Source organism: Talpa europaea (genome assembly GCF_964194135.1).
Source record: "Talpa europaea genome assembly, chromosome: 2".
NCBI classification, from domain to species: Eukaryota; Metazoa; Chordata; class Mammalia; order Eulipotyphla; family Talpidae; genus Talpa; species Talpa europaea.
In genome coordinates this window covers 68875959-68893627 of record NC_140068.1, presented here as the reverse complement: position 1 = coordinate 68893627, position 17669 = coordinate 68875959, and the positions used below count along the sequence as shown (strand labels likewise).

General features: G+C 33.9%; 1 protein-coding gene across 50 annotated transcripts in view; it reads left to right on the top strand.

Moving 5' to 3' along the window:
• Positions 1-17669, top strand: part of RIMS1 (regulating synaptic membrane exocytosis 1) — a gene marked incomplete at its 5' end in the record, with an annotated part of 207984 nt that overhangs the window by 123024 nt on the left and 67291 nt on the right. The window lies entirely within an intron of this gene.

Here is a 17669-nt window from a genome sequence, read left to right as displayed (position 1 = left end):
CAACAGAGAACAGCTATATTAAGCCCAATGCTACAGTAGCTGTTTTGAGAGAATCTCAAATTATTACTATAATGTCATGCCAAAAAGTATATAATGAAAATCTAGCATATTCTTAAATTTAGTACTGAATTTCCATAATTATATTTGCATGTTGAAGAGCTAACTGCTGATTATAATCTTTAAGTACTAGTTAATTGTTTTAATGATCACTGGGCACCAACTTTTGTTCTCAATGAGAAATAACTTTCTTTGGGTAAATATTCACATTTCTATGTAGATTACCACATTATGAATGGGTATAATATCCTTTTACTCTGAACCTTTATGCTTCCTAAACTTCACCTTTTTCATATGTCACCTTTAATAATTTTGCCATAAATACATTATTTTTCTTAATATATTAAAACACATTATTTTTCTTAATGTATTCAAAATATTGCAATTTATTAAGTATCTTTTTTGCTGGTATTCTGATAGATGGTTTACATGCAATACTCTGATTGCTTAAGCAGCCTGTTGAATTCACATGGCTACTAAATGGTAGTTCCAAAATTGAGCAAGAGCTTGGTGTTTTAATCCTTTTATCACTATATAGTGAATCTCTATAATATATAATTTTTTTTACTTTAAAATCTATTTTGTTTTATATGATAGCATGCCGTGTTTGTATTTTATTGAATTCACATTGTTTTATAACCTTGCATACATTTCAGGTGTATAGCTTTAAGCTTCAACATCAGAATATACTACAATGTTGATCACCACAAAAAGTCTAGTTTCCATTCACTACCACACAGTTGATCTGTACTCCTTTTATCCTTCTCTCATAATCAATCCCTTCTGGTAGTAATCACCATTCATTCTATTATAAGGATCTAAGGTTTTGTAAGTGAGATCACCTGGTATTTGGCTTTCTTCATCTGACTTCTTTCATTTAGCATTATCCCCTCAAGTTCCATCCACGGTGCAAATGACATCTTTCAACTTTTTTTATACCTCAATGGTATTCCCTTTTGTATATATACCACACCTTCTCCTCACAGCTCAAGGAGTCCTTTCTCTGCTAGAATTCCTTCTTTTCCTTATTTTTCAAGCCTCAGCTCCTTTCGCTCTGCTCTCTGATTGTTATTTTCTCAAACATCTTAGAGATCACTGTCAGTTCAAGATCCAATTCTCTTTGCCTTGTCCTGGCATTTGCCCTCTAATTTTGGATGCAGTAAGCAAGTAAATAGTTTTGCCTTTACACAGCTATATTTTTTTCTTATCAATTTTGTTTTAAATATTATCATTTTAAGTGAGTAAACTTATAAAAAGAAAAAAACCCAAGAAAATAGTAACACATTAAACATGAACTTCGGGCCTCCGGCACAAGGGGTTGAGACGCAACCTGTGAAGCTGTCCACAGCCACTGCAGCACGAGTTCTATATCCAGCCAGGGAGGTACCCACATGGCACAGCAGACCTCTCCTAGCTCACCCACTGCTCCTCTCAGCAGTGTATTTCGGTCAATCTGCTTTTCTGTTCCCCACTCTGTCTCTGATGGGTCCTCTCACCCCTGCGCCCCCTCACCTCTGGCCTGTACCCAAGTTCTTGTATGCATAAATGGGTAAGTCTTTAAAAAAAGTATTTATTTTTATTTTTAGCATTATGTTGCATTATGTTGGATGAGAGCATCTGAAAGTCCTTTCACTCTCAAATACCTATAATGCTGTGAAAATCACAACAAATAACTGTTAAAACACAAACGTCAATTCATAAGAAAGAAATGCAAATTCCTCTAGCTAGAGAGGGGAATTGAAAACAGATTGCTAAGTTAATTATAAATGTCTTAGGAGGTTTTGCATATGACAAATTCAGAGCATTTGGTCCAGGCCCAGTGGGGAGTTAGAACTGAAATCCTTGTAATAGCCATAAAGATCAAGAAAAAACATGGGTCACAATTAAGCCCTAAGGGACTATCACAGTGGCATTTCTAATGCATATATTTCAGAAAAATGGAAAATACTCCCCCAAATTCAGGCCTAAGAGGCATGAATAGTGGTTAGCAAAGAAACTAGAAAATATGTGGGTCAGCATAAAGAAAGGAGCTGAGGGTTGAACAATAAGGAAAAGAAGTAATTTTAGCAGAGAAAGGACTCCTTGAGCTGTGTGGAGATATTTTAGTTGAGGGATAGAGAAATTAATGTGAAGGGAAAGATTATTTACAACTAAAACTAAGGAAGAGATTCCAGGAATTCACAGGATGTTGCAATTTAGGGGGGGAAGATTGGGTGGCATAGGATTAAGGGAAGAGTTACTGATCATCTGTAAAGAATAGCTTACAGTCAGAGTCCCCATGCCAGGACAGGGTGTCTTGCCAGCCTGTCCTTAGAGACTGTTCTCAACTCAGATGTTAGTCCTTGGTCCAGTCAGGTATAGCTAGGATAACAGGATACCAAACAGTTTAAGGTTCTTGAACTGGGAGATGTAACTGGGAGGCATATTCAATACAGATTGCTGACATGAAAAAAAAAAAAAAAACTCAAAGAATAAAAGCAAAACAAATCCTCTAACGTTACATAGATTGATACAAAGCAATTTTTACACCTAGAATGATCACTATACTACAAGTAATTAGAATTTTGTGGACAATATGGTATCAGGGGTTTCTAGTAGTTATACTTGTAGCTACTATTTTACAACTGAATATATTTTGTGAAGTTTATTCTCAACTGTAGTAGATCTATCTCTTTTAAAGATGAGGTATCTGAGATTTGAAGAACTCGTCCAGTTCCACAAATAGCAAATGATATTGTCACTAGAATATAGATCTTTCTTTTTTTTTTTAATAGAGGCATGTTTTATTTATTTATTTGTTGGTTTGTTTTGTTTATACATGCACTGGGTACAGTCAGAAGCGTGGGAGGGTGAGAGAATTCACCCGAGCCAGAGCGGGAAGCAGAGCAGGCAGAAGGATCGAAGTACACTGCTGAGGGGAGCAGCGGGCGGCAGGAGAGGTCTGAGCGCCATGTGGGACCCTCCTCTGGTGGCCGGGGAGCAGCCGGGGATCGAACCGGCGCCGCAGAGGCCGCGGGCAGCTTCGCAACCCAGCGCTCAACCGCTGCACCACCAGGGAGGCCCTATAGATCTTTCTTATCTTAAAGCTCATGGGTCTGTTGCTATCATTTTTCACTCCACCAATCAGCCTGCTTTTAAAGAAAAATATTAGCAAAATTTTCAAAGGCAGTAGCAGAAAAAGTTATTTTCCACTGACCTAGCTTAATTAACAAGACCTGTGGATCCCAGGTCTTGCGGGATATTCAAGTAGTGGTTCCTTTCTGAGAATCAGTTATGAGCACTAGGGAAGTAGAGAGAGAAAATGGTTGACATAGTTCCTTTGTGATGCCTATCAGCCAAAGTGATGAGAAATAAACAAGAGAAACTGATAGATGGTATAACCAGAGAGAACATGTGAAATAGCGTCACTGGTGTTTAGATGGCATCATGTTTTTCTGTGTGGAAACTTCACTGAGTTGGCATCAGCTATTATCTTAAAACTCTTGCCTTCCTATCCAACCATGCCTTGAAATAATATTTCAGATTTTCAAATGCCTCCTTTATTTTGTGTTTAGAGTAATTGTTTTTCTTGTTTGTATTTTGTTATTCTATATGTCGTATTTTCTTCAGTACTTATTCAAATATCTAGTATTTTATTTATTTTTGGTTTACTAGACATGCAGATTCATTTTTTTCTCCATAACATTTTTGAGGTAACATTGGTTTAAACCAAATAATAAAAGATGTTTTTCAACTAATTATAATTCCACTATTTCCTTGTGATAGATCAATTCTGTCAATCATCAATTCAATCTACCAGGTGAAAGAAAATGTGATGTTATTACCACCTTAATGTATATCTATCTGATCAGCTATAAACTTTCATCTCTATAATGGACAGTTACAATATACTGAGATAACTACAGTAGAATTCAAAGCATCATCTTTCTTATTGCTTTATGACTAATTTAATTTTGAAATCTTACATCCCCCATCAAAAAGCTGCAAAATATTTCCAAAACACAAATATTATTTATTTGTTCATCTTCCCTTGCTGTAAGCTCAGTCCCTCCCTACTATGGTAAATTCACGGGTTTCTCAGTGGACTGTAGTTTCAGCTACTCTGTATTTGTCATTAGTGAATTCATTCATCTTATTTTGTTGTCCCTTTCCTAATTGTGTTACCTAATTTAAGTCAAAATTTAATCTCATCATGTTAACAATAGTCATACTTTTTATATTTTATCCTTTCTAAAAGTATGATAGTGGGAGATATGAGATATTAACCACATAAAGCCTTTTTTTTTTTTTTGAGCATGGTAAGGATAATACTAGAAATCTCTGCACAATTCAAGGAGGCACTCTACCCTGGTAGAACTGGGATTCGTAAAATCTAAGCCTCTTACTTAGATCCCAGCTATGAATTTTACCAAAGTTGTAGTTTATATTTAATCATTGGAATAGATACCCCATTTAACTAGGAGTCTAATCTTTTATGTAAGCGGCCACATTAGTCAGAACTTTTCTGTTACCAAAACTCCCGGGCTCTGCCCCTCTCAAGTACATGAATTGAGAGCACTGGCTTTACTGTCTGTGCACGGAACCTTGGGACCTATTTCTTTTGTATAGGACTTCTGAAATTCTCAATACAGATGAGGAGAATTTTCTTTTGGTATGCAGAATTAATCTTGTTTTGCTCAAGATTAAAATCTTTTCATTACTGATACAATAAAACACTTATTCCCAGAGTTTGGCCCTTCTGGACTTTTTACAGGAACTCAAAATTGTTTATCAAACCCCTCTAACTATAAGAAACTTGAAGTAAATTTATTTCTGCTCAGCAATGGAATCTTGTCTCTTTAATCTCTCAGCTGCTGCCTTTTGTTTGGTCTCTTGAGTCTTTCCATGCATGCACACATCAGCAGTGTGCATGTTACTTATGGGGATATGTATTGGATGGGAGTCTTCCATTCAGTTTCCAACTTCATCAGTTCTGAATTGTAACATCTGTCTCCTCAGCCGAGTGAAACTTCTGTTCTCCTCTTAAACTCGAATTCCCCATATCACTGAGTTGAAAAATACCTTCAGAGGAAATGGATAAATTTGGCCCTCACTGCATGTGCTTCTCCTCTTTCAAGGATTGGAGCCCCTCAAATTTCTGCCTACTTTGAAACTTCTAAGTGCCTTCAAACTGCTTTTGTTCTTGTTTAGCTTTTTTAGTTTTATGGATGGGAAGATTAGTCTGATATAAGCTAAACAGTCATGCCAGGAATTAAAAGGACTATGTCATGTTATTGCTTATTTCTGAATAAGGATAGAATTACCCAAACCAGTGATGTTATCAGAATCTCCATGTGGTTAGTAATGAAGATGCATGTGTGATAATTGTGCTGTATCTACTTATTTCTTTGCAAACTATACTTAACAACTGTTGCCATATTGACCCTTATATATTGCCCCTATTACCCTACTCTACCACAAGACTTCATATTTGTTGAGTTTTCTACCCAATTGGAGTTTTATACTCTGAGGTATTAAACATCATTTCATGGTATTGCAGAGCAAAAGATTTCCCTAGATCTCACAAATTCTAGATGATAATTTTTGATTGGACTTTTAAAGATTGTGCCATTTATTTTAGAGAACTCTACATTCTATTTATTGGTGAATGAGACAGCATCTACTTCTGGTATTTCTCCTCGTTTTAGTACACATTTCACTGATTGTGAAAACTGTTTTCTTTAGTTTATAATAAGGATGTAGTTGTCTCCTACTTTCATTGTAGATGAAGTTTCATGTCTCATTTTTACAAAATTTGGGTAATTTTCAGTTGGCAATTACAGAGCAATAAAAGCTTCTCATCTCTGTAATATTCAGTCTGTGATCATGAGGTCTATTTAAGAAATAAAATCAATAAGACTTGATGACCCATTTGAATGTGCAGTCTCAATGGGAGTGATATGCTTCCTAAGGGTGATAACTGGCTCTTGGTGGAGACAAGATAATAAAAACATCTGAGATATTGCAGTGGTTTGTGGGCCTCTGAAGGGGCACAGTATAGAACAGAATCAATGTATCTGTGATCTTAAAATATCATATGGGGAGAGCAATTAGGAGAAGAACATCTAAAAGTCTCCTTAGGGGGCTGATAATGGTGAAAAGATTGAGAAATAATGCACTAGTAGGATTGGGAGAAAGTTAAAAATTAGGGTGGCTTCTGGTTTTTTGACTTGGGAACTAGGTGGATAATGGGGTAGAAAAAAATTTAATTACTTTTTCCAAATACCAAGCAGGACTGGTTTTTATATTTGTTCTAAGAAATGTTTAATAACTATAAATAACTAGTTTAAAAAATATAGCCTCATGTATTTCCAGCCCGTGATAGATACAATTAAATGTATGTGCACACACACACACTTCAAAATCTAACGTATGGCATTCAGTGAATATCAAAGTATTAGAAAATACTTTCTGACTGTCTTGGTAGTGGGTGTGGTAGGATAACAACACCTGAAAGGGGTGATCTTATACCTCTAAATCAAATGCAATGCTGTGAACCAATACTACCTAAATAAAAAAAAAAAAAGAAAACTTTCTCCATCGTGTATGACATGCAAAGTTCTATAAATGAATCACAAATGATAAAGTCATAAAATTGACAGTGGACACAAATTATTTCTTAATATATATTTTGATTTAGGTTTCAAAGTCACAAAGAAGAAAACTAGTTATTTCATATGACTCAATAATTAAAAATATATATATTTCCACTAATTATAGGAAGTTATCATATATGGCCTCTTAATAATCTTTTAACATCTGTATTTTCTTGATTGTACTGAATACATAGTGTGTATTCAGTTAGCACATCTTAATACACTCTTGGTTATCATATTGATGCTTTAAGACAACCAAGCTGAAATCCACATAGTCATACTTTAAAATGAATACAGAAACATAGCTTTAAACAACAAATAAAAGATGAAGTGAAATAGTAGCCTTTAAAATTTTTACTGTATGGTTTTAAATTTAACAGATACCAAGAGTAGTATAAAGTCTGCTTATTGTTCAAACTGAGCAATAAATGTATAAATGCAATCTATTCCTCCACAGAGTCGTATCATACTATAAAGCTAACATTACTATAGAGCAATAAAAAGTATTTCTTCTACTTCTTATGTCAAGTATACGATTAATAAATAGAATATACAATAGGGCAACAGACCAACTAAGCCCAATATAAGCCACATAGTCACTATGTTTTCTTTTTCTTTGAAATTAGTTTTTTTTTTCCCTAATGTACTACACTAAAGACTCACAACATACCAGACAGCCGTTCAGCCAAGTCACAGTACTATCTGAATTAAAAACTGATTAATAGCTAAGAATTAAAACCATATCTTATACTTGAATTTTTTTCTTGCAAATCATAATGGCAGAATTTATTGGCCACTTAGTTTTGGTTTGCAATGTCTTCCTAAAGCAGCAGTGCCCTCTTTCTTTTTTTCAGTAAGACATTTCATCTATATTCAGTTTATTAAACAAATACTAGTAAAACTGTTCTAATGAAAAGGTAAGGCCTGGAGCCCTGCAATCTAAGTATTCTCATTATTTAGTTGGTTTGTTTCTTTCCAGTCTCAAATGTGTCTGCTTAGCAATTCTTGGAGATAGTAAGGTTCATCAGTACACCAACAGTCCCTATGAATGACTTTGAAAACCTCTATCCTTGCAAAATTGAACTACTCAAAGCCAATACTTTAATGGATCCAGTGCATTATCGATCACAATAAGTGGAAAAATACTCATTATCAAAGTCTAAATTCTGAAAGGTATTGTGCCTTACTGTATGGTAGTCATCTGGCTTGTAAGACATATAAGACTGGCTTTTTAAAAGTGTGAAGTAATTCATTGAAGACTTCATTGCATGTATGGATAACTGAGTTATAGTTATGAATAGCTCTCTGTACTTTCAAAACACATCTCACACAGTCCTTTTGAGGTAGGTGGCAGGTATGGTTCTCATTTTTTAGAAGAATATATACCTGTACTATTAATATATATTAAGGTCCACTTAAAACCTGTAACCCAGGTATCATACCTATTTTACTTTACCCCATATAGTTGTCAAGTGTGTACCTGCATATAACAGGTATCCAAAAAATGACTGGTGAATAAGTGAATGAATGAAAGTCTACACAGAAAAATCAAGTTCTACAGAACTGTGTATTTGTAGACGCTCTCATTACTGGTCAGGAATAGTACCAGAACATCATATATATAATGCTTGTATGTATTTTCAGTTCTTTACTTAGTACTACATATGCTTATTAACTTTATTAATGTATTTCCTAATATATATGTGTTACTCCTCCCTTTTTCAAAATTCTGCATCCCGCGACTTTCTTTCACTTGCACACACTATGTCCTCCACTATCTTTTGTCATATTTGAGATTCGGATCTGCTCTCTTTCTATTATAGTACTAGTAACTGTTCCTACACTAGGTAAAAATATTAGTTACTGTCGGTTAAATTAACACTGTAAGCTTGATGATGGAACTAAAGAATTTTGATTCTTAGTATGTGAAGCAAGTCATTATAATGAGATATATAGCACATATTTTTAACAATCTCAATTAAACACTTAGATGAGCCTTATATGCTTTGATGTAATTAAAATTAAGAATTCACACACAGATACAGAAAATTTCTTGGGCAGATTTATAATGCTTTTCGTTGCATAATCACATGGTAGGTTCCAGTGGGTACCTTTCCATCAACCCTAACTAGTGCCTCATACTAGAATGTCAGTCAATCACATACCATTCTAAAGGAAGCAAAAATATAAAAAGATGCAGAATGAAACAAGCAGCCAGAAGACTATAGAGAACATTGCCAATAAGAGTGACTTTCCTAAACTACTTTAAAGTATAACCATTCAGAGAATTCTTTTATCAGGATAATGTCTCCTCCTCATTGCTGTTTTCAGTTATAATAATAACACCTGTGTCTATGTATGTATGTATATCTATCTACCTATCTATCCTCCTATCATAAATTTATATATTCTGTTTCCATTGTCACACTCATGGGCTTCCCTATCTTCATTTCCAGTGAGTTTTCTCCACACTTTGGTTTCAACTTAGGAAAGTACCTAAGTTGCTGTTAAGCATTACTCCTGCATCACACTGCATATATCTGACAGATGGTTCTGGGCAGCCATCTGTGGCTAGCTTTGCTTAGAATGAAGTCTGGGTTATCTCTTATAATGACTTCAGTATTTCCTAGAATATAAGGACAATAACTGAGAACTACAACAAACTATTAGTCTTATGCTTCGGGGTTTCTTTACATCACTTATAGTATGCTTAAGGCTTCAGAGAAAAGAGTAATGTTTCCCAGAAGTATTATCTCAGAGAGGTACAGTACTGTGTTATGGTTGACATTTATTCCTCTTTCCAAGGAGGATATTCAGACCCTTACATCCTAGAAGTTATTGAAACACCTCAGGGAAAGATAAAGAATAACATCATTGTATTCATCCCAAACATTTGATGAATAGTGTTCCTTCCACAGAACCCTTGCCCTCATCTGTCTTGAGAATTTGAGAGGTGATATGCAAAGGAAGAATATTTTTTATGTTGTACTTATACTAATCCTACAACAAACATAATGTTTTTTTTCTTTTTTTTTTTTTGTTTAGGTAACATTGATTTACAGCATTGCATGCAATTCAGAAACATTTAATAGTAAAATACTTAATACTTTCCCCTGAGTTTACTCAGACCACACTGTTGACTTCTCTTCAGCATTATTCAAGTCAGCGTAGCCAATGGTGGACATGGCACTAAGGGAATATAGCAAGATAAATATGTAAATGAAAATCTAAGGATGCAAGTAACAAATTTAAATTGTCATTATTTACAATTTATGCTATTGTGTATAAAAACAAATTCAAAAGAATCTATAAAGCAAGTATGAGAATTAATAATTGAATGTATCACTGTCACAGACTATAAGGTCAATATACAAAATCGACTATTTTTGGGATGGCAGCAAATATCAGGAAATAAAATTCCATTAGCACAATATTATCAAAAAACTTTAAATATTTCAGAATAAATCCAATACTTTGGGATAAACTAACAAAATATGTGTAAGTTCTCAATACTGAGGACTACTTATATATAGTCTCACATAGTGCCTTCTTAGCGCAGTAGGCAGCATGTCAGTCTCATATATAGTCTCACATATCCAAAAATGTGTTATGTGTATATGAATGAAATTCAATAAGAATTGCACAGTTGTAGTTACTTCTAAAGGTCTGGTCTGTTTGAAGGGATTGAATATAGTGATCTAACTAGGTGCACCCATTAGTTCTAACTGTCGCTTATTGTGACAGTATGTTCCTGGGCACTCTTTAGGAGATATTTAATGATATAGTGATTATCAATCATCAGTTCTAGTGTTTTAGGTAATACAAAATAAAAGATAGATGCCTGGAGATGGTCTCTTAATGTAGATTAGCAGTTCCTATTTGTAATCACCATTTATGATTAGTAAATTGTGTATTGATCCAAATTAAGTGTAGTTCTTAAATAATTTAGGTTGACTTTTAGCACATTTGTAAATAGTATTGTGAGAGTGTGCATTATTGTCACCATCTTTTTTTTTTAATTTTATTTTTATATTCCCCATACAATTACAACCCCCTTATTTTCACCCCAAACCCTCCTTTCCCCACCCCCACCCCCCATAGAGTGTCTCTGGTTCATAGTTGTTTTTTGATTTTGATATTTTCTTTCTTATAGTTATTCTTTTTCCTGCTCTCTTATTTAAGTTTTCTAGATTCCTGCTATGAGTGAGACCATCCGGTATTTTTTTCTTTCTGGCTTATTTCGCTGAGCATGATCCCTTCCAGCGCCATCCATGTTGCTGCAAATTGCATGTGTTTATATTGTTTGAATGCTGAGTAGTATTCCAAGGTGTATATGGACCACATCTTCTTGATCCACTTATCTATTTTTGGGCATTTGGTTTGTTTCCAAAGCTTAGCTATTGTAAACAGTGCTGCTATAAACATAGGGGTGCAGGTGCTCTTTTGAATTGATGTTTGTGTCCTTTGGGTAAATACCTAGGAGTGGAATTGCTGGATCATATGGAAGCTCTATGTTTAGTAGGTCAAGAAATCTCCACACAGCTCTCCATAGTGGTTGGACCAGTTTGCACTCCCACCAACAGTGCAGGAGAGTTCCTTTTTTCCACATCCTCGCCAACATTTGTTGTTGCTAGTTTTTTTAATTTGTGCCATTCTCACTGGTATAAGATTGTATCTCATTGTAGTTTGGATTTGCATTTTCCTGATTTCAAGTGATGTTGAACATTTTTTCATATGCCTGTTGGCCATTTGCATTTCCTCATCAGAGAAGTTTCTTTTTAGCTCTTCTGCCCATTTTCTTTGTTGTTGTTGAGTCTCATCAACTCTTTGCAGATTTTTGTGATCAGTCCTTTATCATTAGTGTTGTGTGCAAAAATGTTCTCCCAGTCAGTGGGGTTTCTCTTTGTTTTGTTTTGTCTCTTTTGCTGTGCAGAAGCTCTTTAATTTGATGTATCTTTACCTTCACTATCACTGTGTATCTTTGCCTTCACTATCACTGCTTTGGGTGATGTGTCTATAAAGCTGTCTTTGATAGGCATATCATGTAGTGTTTCACCTATATTTCCTTTTATGTATTTTATGGTTTCAGGTCTTATGTCTAGTCTTTAATCCATTTTGAGTTGATTTTTGTGTATGGTGTGAGGTAGTGGTCAAGCTTCATTCTTTTGCATGTAGCAACCCAGTTTTCCTAGCACCATTTGTTGAACAAACTTTCTTTGCTCCAATGCATATTCTTTGCTCCTTTGTCAAAGATTAGTTGACCGTAAATCTGTGGGTTTATTTCTGGATTTTCTATTCGATTCCATTGGTCTGTCTGTTCTTGTTCCAATACCATGCAGTTTTGATGATTATGGCTTTGTAGTATAGTTTGAAATCTGGGAGGGTGATGCCTCCATTCCCTTCTTTTATTTTTTTTTTTCAGGAGAGCTTTGGCTATTCGGGGTTTTTGGTGATTCCATATAAATTTCATCAATAATTGTTCTATTTCTTTGAAGAATGACATTGAAATTTTGATTGGAATAGCATTGAATCTGTATATTGGTTTTGGTAGGATGGCCATTTTAATAATGTTTATTCTTCCAATCCATGAGCAGGGGATGTCTTTCCATGTCTTTGTGTCTTCTTCTATTTCTTTTAACAGTGTTTTGTAGCTTTCTTTGTATAGGTCCTTTACCTCTTTTGTTAGATTTATTCCCAGGCATTTGATTTTTTTTGTTTTGGTAATATAAGGGATGTTTTTTTTTATTTCTTCATCTTCAGATTTATTGTTTGTGTATAGGAAGGCTACGGATTTTTGCATGTTGATTTTGTATCCTGCCACTTTACTGAACTGATTGATGAGTTGAATTAGTTTTTCTGTGGAGTTTTTGGGGTTCTCTATGTATATTATCATATCATCTGCAAATAGTGATAGTTTGACTTCTTCTTTTCCTATTTGGATTCCTTGTATGTCTTTCTCTTGTCTTATTGCTCTGGCTAGGACTTCCAGTATTATATTGAAAAGCAGTGGTGAGAGTGGACATCCTTGTCTTGTTCCAGATCTTAATGGGAATGCTTTCAGCTTTTTGCCATTGAAATGATACTGGCTGTTGGCTTGTCATATATGGCCCTCATGATGTTGAGGTATGTTCCTTGTATCCCAAGAATTTCAAGGGCTTTTATCATGAATGGGTGTTGCACTTTGTCGAAAGCTTTCTCGGCATCTGTTGATATTATCATATGGTTTTTATATTTCTTTTTGTTGATGTGTTAGATAACGTTGATTGATTTTCGGATGTTGAACCATCCTTGTGTCCCTAGAATGAATCCTACTTGGTTGTGGTGAATTATCTTATGGATACATTGTTGGATTCTGATAGCTAAAATTTTATTGAGGATTTTTGCATCAGTGTTCATTAGGGAGATTAGCCTGTAGTTTTCTTTTTTTGTGTTGTCCTTGTTCGGTTTTGGTATTAGTGTAATGTTGGCTTCGTAGAACGTGTTTGGTATTATCCCTTCCTTTTCAATTTTTTGGAAGAGTTTGTAAAGGATTGGCACTAATTCGTTTCTGAACCTTTGGTAGAATTCATTTGTAAATCCATCAGGTCCTGGGCTTTTGTTTTTGGGGAGGTTTTTGATTACCATTTTAATTTTGCTGCTTGTAATTGGTCTGTTTAGGTGTTCTATTTCTTCTTTGTCTAGCTTTGGGTGATTGTAGAGTTGTAGGAATTTGTCCATCTCCTCTAGATTGTTGAACTTGTTTCCATATAACTGTTCATAGTAGTTTCTGATTATTCTTTTGATTTCTGCTGTGTCCGTTGTGATTTCTCCTCTTTCATTTATGATCTTGTTTATTTGTGCTTTTTTCCTTTGTATTGTCACCATCTTTTAAGCTTTATGTTACTAGTTCCTTTTTTAGGTATACCATGGAGTCATAGTAGACCCGTAGGTTCTTAGGGTAGGTTGAAGATAGATAGATAGGTAGGTAGGTAGGTAGGTAGATAGATAGATAGATAGATAGATAGATAGATAGATAGATAGATAGATGAATAGAGTTTAATTAAATTTGTTATTAAGAATAGGAAGTACTTTACACATTCCCTCTTATGCCTTTCCTCAAAGCATCCTTATATTCTGAAATTTAACAACATATCCTTTCATTCTTTCTCAAACTTTTGTGCCAGCCATGTTACATTAGAATAGTGACTCAAAAGCTGGCAATGGAAGGTGCAGGTTTGTTTCCTTTAATGATGATCCCTTATGTATCTAAAAGTAATATAAAATCCTTCTAGTTTATTTTAGGAAAATGAGCTCATGATTTTTTAACTTTATCAGTCTTTTAACAAAATTCTTGTTTGAATTGAATTTCTAAATTGTCTATTATCATAATATCATTGATTCTAAGATGCACACTTGTTTGTAACTTACATGTGAAGTTAACATATTTTACAACTGGCAGCATGTCATATTTAATAAATGATTTTTTTTAGGTATACCATGGAGTCATAGTAGACCCCTGGGTTCTTAAAATATATATAACATAATGTATATATAACATAATACATAACAAAATGTATCTTAAAAATATAAAAATATATAACATAATGTATCTTAATATTGATGGCATCTTTGATTTCAGTAAATACATATGGTTATCCTACCACCTTTGCAATTTTATGGGGTGTTATATCAACAGGTCATATGCGTCATTTACAATGTGGGCCAAAGTGTTATCAGTGCCAGTCTCCATGTTACCTGTTAGTTTGTGGCCCCCAAAATTCTGTTCAAGTTCAGAATATGACCTTTATTACTACCTGTAGTTCAAAACTCTTATAAGCTATAGGGCAAAAACTAGACAAGTTTCCTATGCCAGTCTTGTAGGTATTTGTTCTACATATGAAGTATACAACTCTTTCCCTTAAGTGACTACCTTACCATTTCTGATTAAATAAAATTTGTTTCCAACTAAATATTCTAAGATCAATGAGTTGTTCTAACAGAAAACCAAATTCTAATCTTGCATGGATAAAATATGTGTCAGTAAAAAAAAAAAAAAAAAAAAAAAAAAAGCACAGACCTTTCTTATAAATATTTCCATCAAATGCAGCCAGTTAGTTAAAGTTTTGGCTTTCTTTTTTACTCTTCAGACTTACTGTTTATAAGTACAGTAAACCGGGGTAAATCACTTTTCCTCAGACCTTCTACTATTCAATGTATCCATCCAAGTTCTGTTTTTACTATCTTCACTCTTAGCTCAGATATCTTACTATAAGAAACAATTTCTTTTCTTTGATAAATGGAAACATCCATTACCTTGAATATGTATTTTATATTTTACTACTTTTGTGTCTAGTTTACATTCAACCATTCATATTAATAACAACTTTTAACATTAACTTCTAGTTCATAGAGAAAACCTACAGGAAGATAATTAAGTTTAACAGTCTGTCATATACAGTTTAGCATCCCAGTAAGTTACACAGCACACATAATAAAATACTCTGCACCCACAGTATGCCTTAGATGTTTTCTTAAACTTGAAAAGTAAAGATAAAACAATAGAATGCAAAAATAAAGCTATTGTATAGCATGTAAAAATAATGATCTAAACTAATGAATTAATGCAAATATAGCAGAAATCAAAATAAATGCGAATGGATTGGCTAGTCAATTAATTATAGAGATTCTAAAGGGAGAAGAAAAAAATCTAAATCTAGTTTTATACTGTTTATAAGAAATATCATTAATACATATAATCACAGAAGGTTAAAAGATGGTTTCCATATCTTCACTACTGTAAACAGTACTGCTATAAATTCAGGAGTGCCGGTTTTCTTTCAAATTAATGGTTGTTTTCTTTGCATAGATACTTAGGAGAGGAAGGTTTTGAATGCACCCAAATTGTAAGAATGGTTTTCTAGACAATGGAACAGAATAAGTCAAAGGCTAAGAAACAGAATAATAGAAAGCATAGTTGTGCTAAAACAGTAACCACCTTGATTAAATCAAACTGGATGGTTAGATCCCCAAACCTCTTGCCTTAATTCAGTAGGCAGAAAAATTGAAAATGCCTTAATGTATTCTCTTATTGGATTCTTGATTCTTTCTTCTTTTTGTTTTTATAAACATAGCATTGATTTACATTGTTGTTTCTATATTGGAATACAGGACTTCCCACCTCATTGTTGTTACCACAACACATATACCACGAACGCACCCATAGTCCCCCACCATAGTCCATCGTGCTCCCTTACCTTGCTCTTTTGCCTCCCTCTTTGGTATCCTCGATTCTATAGTCAGCTTTCTAGGGTTAGTTCTTAGGTTGGCTTTATCTGACCCTTTGTTTGGTTTCTCTGTACTTCGCATACAAGTCACTTTGTATATATTTTTCTTTCTCCTTCTGACTATTTTCAGTAGCATAATCCCCTTCAACTCTTCTTTAGGAAGACATGTATAGACCATAGATTATATAAGAATGCTTTTAAGCTTCTAAGCAAAATATTTTTTTGCAGAAAAATCGTATCACTAACTCACAAAATCATTTTAATATAACGTAAACCATCCCTTCCCCAGCATTCACTTGCTGTACAGCTGTCTCTAATTTTTCAGAATTTCTCTGAAAACATTTTAGAGTGTTTCATTGGTATGATTAAATATTCATGAAAAAATTTGAATTTGCCTTGTTCATATTGAATAAATTTTCATGATAGAAATATTTTAGAAGACATTTTCCTTTGCTTTTAAACTTTTTTATAACCCAAAATACATTGTTCAGAATTTGACAGTAGTAATTTGGTGGATAACTTTTAAAATATGAATAGAGAATTCTAATAAAATTCCAGCTTCATGGAAATGATGAAGGGAGGGGCACAATGTATATGAGTTTATTCTTACTTTAAAGGTAAAATTAAATCACAAGAAAAGTTTTTGATAAAATGAGAAGTTGTGGATAACTGTGGTTAGTGTTCTGGAAAGGTTGATAAGAGATAACAAACTACTGAATTTTCAGTTACAGGTATTTATTTGAAGATGGGCATTAAGACTGTGAAAATGAGAAATCTTGAAATTCCTGCATACTCTTTGGCAGAATTCTGCATGTTAAATAGCAGAAAAAGCAGGAACTTTTTCTAGATTTTCAGAGACTTTCTAGATTAGATTTTTCAGAGGTGAAAGATTTAGGAAATGTTTTCAAGTAAGTTGGCGAAGACACTGAAAAAATTGAATGTAGTATTTACCATAAAAGAAGCTCTCTAGGAGTTAGAAATATAAGCCCCGCTGGAACTGGCTTTGCACTGGTCATGTATAATGTCATTTTCATTAATGTACTGAAAAAGCAAATACAATTCTGAGCAAAATTATCAGACTTGTAAATGGCCTAAAAAATTGTGAGTTAATGAAAAGATGATTGGAATATAGTAGAAGAATATGAATATCTTATTATCAGATGAATTTTGAGGTGAACCAATTCAAGTAGTACAGCTAGGGATTACAAACTCCAAATTATTTCTTTCATATAAATATGAATAGTCTCAGTTTTTAGTTCACAATCCATGAAGGGATTCAAAAAGCCAAATAGTTTTATCTTTTTTCCATAGCATCTAAACTCTCCATGATCTTGCCCTCCCACCTTTCTGAAGTCACTCCATACCAGTTTCCCTTTGTAGTGAAACCACTCTCTGTGATCCCAAACATTCTATGTGATCCCAAGACTCCTTTTTCTCATTTCTAATTCTATGAGGATTCATTCAGACTTTCTTATTAGGTGTCCTACTGTTGAAAGATGCTAACTATATTAAATAATGTATTTTGTCTTTCAAATCAAGAAATAAGTCACATAAGTAAATTTTTACAAATATGTTGCAAAAACATAAAACTTAGAGGATCATATCAGATATACTGCTAAGCCATATCTTCAATGGATCATGAAGAGCCAGTCTGGATGGATAACATAACTGCATAGACAGCAAATTTAAAAGATTCAAAGAATCCTAAAATATG